The following is a 6070-nucleotide window of genomic DNA, read 5'->3' as shown; positions in this document are numbered from 1 at the left end:
TGGCTTTTTGTTTGATTATGGCCCTCTCGTATCCTCCCCCTTCCTGCCCCTCGCTCTTCGTGGATTCCTTGATCAGGAGGGAAAAACTTCTCCCACAGCAGTTCAGCTCCTCAGCAACCATTCAACAAACCGACTCCCACACTGCCAGGAATCAGGACCCCAGCTGCACCTACTGGGCTTGTCAAGTTCACCAGGACCCTCCTCCTCCCCCCTCCCGTTTGGCCACAGGGAATTAAATGAGGACAGGGAGAGAGGTTTGGACAGGCGTCTGCTTTCACGTACCAAAGAAAGATGCAACTTCCAATCACAGCAATTCATTCACAGTCTAGCAAAGCTGCCGGCTGGAATAACCCCGGAAGTAGTTTTTCTGAGAGGCTGAGCGAGGTTGGAGAGGAAGGGTGGGGCAGGTAGGCAGCAGACAGGTGCGGGAGCTACAGGCACCCAGCAAGGCAGGGCTCTCACTTTCCAGCTGCTAGTCTGATTGAACAGCAGGACTGAACCTGAATTCACTGGACTGGGGAGTCACTCCGACCAGAGAGTGTGCAGGGAGGGATGCGTGAGTCTGGAGCCTGCAGTTCCAGTGCCTTCCCTGCTGTTTAATAGCTTAAGTGTTTTGAGGCTCAGTTTCGCCACCTACAAAGTGGGTCTGATAAGCGCACTCTACCCAATCCACAGGCTTATTATGAAGATCAAATGAGGGCTCACTCACTGCCATCCGGTTGATTCTGACTCATAGCAACCCCATTGGGTTTCCAAGGCTGTATATCTTTACAGAAGCAGACTGCCTCATCTGTCTTCTGTGAGCTGCTGGTGGGTTTGAACCACCAACCTTTTGATTAGCAGCTAAATCCCTTAACCACTACACCACCACCACCCCCAAAAAAAAAGAACTCACTGCCATCTAATCAATTCCAACTCATAGTGACCCTCTTCGGGTTTCCGAGGTGGTAAATCTTTACGAAAGTAGATTGCCCAGCCTTTCTTCCATGGAGTAGCTGGTGGGTTTGAACCATCAATCTTCTGGTTAGCAGTCAAATGCCTTAGGCCCTATGCCACCAGAGCTCCTGAAATGAGAACTAGCATTTGAAATCATGTTTAACCAATAGGGCACAATAAGAATGTAAGAGCAACAATAACTAATAATAACAGTAATTGTAGGTCTGGTTTGGCCCCAGCCTGTCCCATTTGAATTGAGTAGGGGCAACAGCAGCAGGTTTGCTCTTGATGGGTGGCCTCAGCGCTGAGCTAGGCTTCTTGGGGCAGATAGAAAGCCAATGTCAGACCCTAACCCCATGAGGCAAGATTCAGCCCTAAAGGGAGAGCAGGCCCAAGGCCAGTTGAGACGGAGGAGAAAGTGGGGACAGGGAAGCTGCAACCCCAGAGGGCCCTGAGCTCACAGCGACATTGGGCAACTGCCCTGTTCTCCCCTCAGGTGAGAGGTGGTGCAGCCCACAGCAGGCCAGGCCAGGCTCCTGGGAGGCCCCTGACAATCACCTCTGACCTGCCTTGGATGAGCTCAGGGTACTGCTGCTAGATTGAACAAATAAAAACACCCATTACTAGTCATTCTTTAGTTTACATATGTCCCAAATATTGCATGGGACATACTAAAAAATTGTTATTTCTGAAACTCAAAGGTAACTGGTGTCCTGTATTTTATCTGACAGCCCTAGCTCAGACCCTTTTCAGGAAGCAGCCTGTTAAAAGAATGCCTTGTGCCAATCTGGAGTCATGTGCAGAAATTCTAGATCTTTCTGGGGCTGAGGCAGCTCGTTTTCCAATTTTTTCTCTTTCAAGTCAGGTTACTGAGGGGAAACAGGGCACGAACCAGGGCCCCAGATCAAAGGAAGTGTCAGCAGTACTTGCCTGCGGGCCGGGTCTGGAATGGTGTCCTCTAGGGAGGCGCCCCAAAGATGGAGCACGGAAGACGCACCTGTGCAAACAGAATGATGACGTCTCTCATTCTTCCGAGCATCATGCTGGGGGCCCAGAAAGGAGAGACAAATAGGACCTGGGCCTGCCTCCGAGGGTTTGGGCAGGCCGTTGACCTGTCAAAAAAATCACTCAGCACAGCGTTGTGAGTGCTAAGACAGCCGTAAGCTCATCCCAGAGGGCAGAGCATGAGAGAGCTCTGTCTAAGGACGTGTCTTCTCTGATGTCACACTCTCAGTGTCTACCTTCTAGTGGCATCTTTATCAAGCTTTTTTTTTTTTTTTTTTTTTTAGTTACCATTTTGTTTTTATTGTGGTAAAATATACACACTATAAAATTTTACATTTTAACCATTTTGAAGTGGCATTAATCACACAATATGCATAACCATCACCGTTTGTTTCTAAACACCTTCATTATTCCAAACAGAAACTCTGTACTTATCAAGCAATAACTTCATTCCTTTCTGTGGTGAATTATATTCCGTTGTACCTGTATACCAGGCTTTGCCTACCCATCCAGCTCTTGATGGACGCTTGGGTTGATTGTTGTGAATAATGCTATAATGAGCACTGGTGTACCTTTATTGATATTTTTGGTCATGGATTGTTTCATTTATCCCATGAATCAGATCCTATTATGATTCTCATTTTACAGGACAGAAATAAGACTCTCAGAGAGGTTAGTATGCTTGTCCAAGAGTCCAAAGCACATTCAAGTGGTAAAGTCTGCACTGGAATACTGGTGCCTGATTCCAGCCTCAGCTCTTAATTCCTCACACAGTGCTTCTAGAAAACGAATGAACATTCCATGGCTTCTCAAAATGGAGAACATTTTTTGGCCCAGAACAAAGACTGAGGGGACAAAGCCTGAAAAAAGGTTGAAATTTACAGAACATGAAATATTTATTCAGCAAAACTATTCTAGGATAGAACCCTTCTCTTGACTCTGTACAACTAACTGTCTTAATGGTTTCTGTTTCTTTACAGCTTCATCACTTGATTAAACAAAATTAAAATAAATAAAAACATAAAAATAAGAAAGGCAGCCAAGTTGGTGTATGAAAATATGTGCAGGAGATGGCACTTCTAGACAGAAAGGAGAGTCATGTGATTTAAAGGAGCTTTGGTAGCATAGTCCCTAAGGCATTTGACTGCTAACCAGAAGATTGGTGGTTCAAACCTGCCAGCCACTCCTCAGAAGGAAGGTTGGGCACTCTACTTCTGTAGTGACACTGCCTCGGAAACCTAAGGAGGGGTTGTTATGAGTCGATTTAGGACCAGTATTTCTAATATGAGGAGCTCTGGTAGCGTAGTGTCTAAGGCACTTGACTGCTAACCAGAAGGCTGGCAGTTCAAACCCACCAGCCACTCCTTGGAAGGAAGGTTGGGCAATCTACTTCTGTAGTGATACTGCCTCGGAAACTCAAGGAGGGGTCGCTATGAGTCAGGTTCGACTCGATGGCACATAACAACAACAACAACATTTCTAATATTGAAAGTATGAAATCCCATGGGGTCTCCAGACGGATCCCTCACAAATGTCAAGAATCTGCTCAGAGTTGTTTAAAAATGGACCAGTTGCCCAGAGAATTAAAAACATATGTTCACACAAAAACCTGTACATGCATGTTTACAGCAGCTCTATTTGTAATAGTGAAAAACTGAAATCAACTTAGGTATCTGTCAGTGAGACAATGGTTAAACAAACTGTGGTACATCCATACCCTAGAATATTACTCAGTAAAAGGAAAGGAACAAACTATGGATACATGCAGCAACTACAGGAACTCACTGGCCAGAGAGCATCCTTCATCGTCTCTGGGATCCCTGCTCACCAGTGGCCCTGGGTCAGGTCCCAGAGCAGGTATGTGCCGGTTCAGACCCCCGGGCCCTCAGGGAGATGCTGAAAGCTAGCCAACCCCAGCTGTTCTCCCAGCCCTCCTCCAGATGACACCACCTGAAACTCAAATGAACTCCAAGCCATTGATATTGACACAGGGGTGAGCCTTCCTGCATCCATATCTCTTCTGTCTCTGTCTCTCCCTCCACCTTCTACCTCAAATAGCCCCCCTCACCTCTATCTGCACCTCCACCTCCAACAACAAATTTCCCTTGGGGTCTCAAGTGTGTGGAGCTGGCTGGGGAAGAGGGCCCTGCCCTCACAGAAGGCTTTTTCCAAACACAAAGGAACTTTAAGTTTTCTGCTGCCTAACACAATGCTACCTGCTGCTGCCTGGAAGTCCATTTTTAAAGCTGCCTAGACAGCTGAAGGAAGGGGAAACGCAGGGCCACGGTTCAGAACCGCAGGCTGCATTGTTCTCCCACGCATTGTTCTCCACCCGCACTGCCTACCCCAAGGCCCCCCCAAGCCCCAGGGAATCAAATGAGATTGTTTTTTCCAAGACTGGCCTCTTCAGGTGTGAGCTGGGTTCTGGACAACGTAGGTTACTGTCGCATTTCTGCAACAGGAAAGAGGAAGGAACTCCTGATCTGTGCAGGGCGGCATCAACAATGTGCTTTCCAGCCAGCTCGGGGTAGAGAGGAAAAGAGCGCGGTTTCCATGGTGATAAATCACCAGGCGAGTCAGAGCAGTAGGATCTTTTCCTTCCCCTGGTGCCCTTACACACGTTGCACTCTAGGGAAGTCAGATGCCTGGTGCCCCTCCAGGCAGAGCCTCCAGGACCACAGCAAAAGGAAGAAAGAAGTCCCCACAGATGAAGAACAAATGCTGAAAGTCCTCTCCCAGGGAGGGCGGACAAGGGGAGAGGCCCCTCTCACAGCTGAACTTTGAGGCACAGGCGACTCCAGGGACCTAGGCCGGTTCCCAGGAAGGGAAGGCCACGTGCTGTCCTCAGAGCTCTTCAATGCTCTCCACCGACACCGACGTTTTAGTGTCTTACATCACGCTCTGTGTTCTTTGATGTGAGCCTCTTGGTGTAGGTATGGTGGTGGTGGTCCCAACTCATGGCGACCGTGTAGGACAGACTAGACTGCCCCATAAGGCTTCCAGGACTGTAAAGTTTACAGCAGCAGACTGCCTTCTCTGTCCCCTGCGGAGTGGCTGGGGGGCGGGGGTTTCCAGCCTCGGACCTTTCTGTTAGCAGCCCAGTGCTTATCAGTAGGCCTTTACAACAGAGAAGAAATAAACCTGGGGAGAGTGAGAGATGTGCCAGAGAGGCCAAGGCAGCAGAGGGGCTACAAGACCCTCCCGCAGGTCTTCAGGACTCTCCTCCGAGACTCCTTTGCCAAAATCAAACTCTTCTTTCCAAAGGAAAATTCAACTTTTTTTTTTTTTAAATGCTCTGAAATTATCCTAAAAAAATAAAAAATAATAAAATGCTCTGAAATTTCATTTGTTCCAAGGCTTTTCACTCTCCATTGTACAATATTCTCTTGCCTCTTATCTTTGCATATGCTGATCCCTGTTCTTGGAATATCCTTTCCTGCTTCTTTGGCCACCTGTCTCTCCAGGGAACATACTGACTCCTTCCTTCCCAGTAGCTCAGATGCCTTATTTCCTAGGCTCCCATGATGCTATCACATTATATCGCAAGAGCACAAAGAAGTGGTAAGAGAAAAGGTTTTTCTTGACCCAGACTGGCTGTGTGACCTAGAGCATTTAATTACTCTGAGCCTCACCAAAAACTCCAAACTCACTGCCATGGACTTGATTCCCACTCATAACAACCCCCACTGGGTTTCTAAGGCTGTAAATCTTTACAGAAGTAGATTATCTCATCATCCTTCCATGGAGCAGCTGGTGGGTTCAAACCACCAACCTTCTGGTTAGCAGCCAAACACCTGAACCACTACACCACCAGAGGTCCTTACTCTGACGCCCAGTTGCCTCAAAGGCAAGATAAGTTGAATGATAGTACCTGGTTTATCAACAGTTCTCCCCAAATCTATAGAGAGCATCATGAAGATTAGATGTTAACGTACATGAAGCACTTAGAAAGTGCTAACACACAGTTAGTGCTCAGGAAACATTAGCCCCTAAAGTCCTAACTCTCTCTCTGTCTCTTTTTTTTTTTTTTTTTTAATGCATTTTATTGAAATATAATTTGTGTACAGTGAAATACACAAAACCAAAGTGACATGGGTCAATGCATGTTTTTGCAGTGTTTCCCCCCCCC

Source organism: Orycteropus afer, unplaced genomic scaffold (genome assembly GCF_000298275.1).
Source record: "Orycteropus afer afer isolate SDZICR_OR568_19922 unplaced genomic scaffold, OryAfe1.0 scaffold00018, whole genome shotgun sequence".
NCBI lineage: Eukaryota > Metazoa > Chordata > Mammalia > Tubulidentata > Orycteropodidae > Orycteropus > Orycteropus afer.
The sequence above is the reverse complement of the archived record's forward strand: the minus strand, read 5'-3'. Positions refer to the sequence as shown.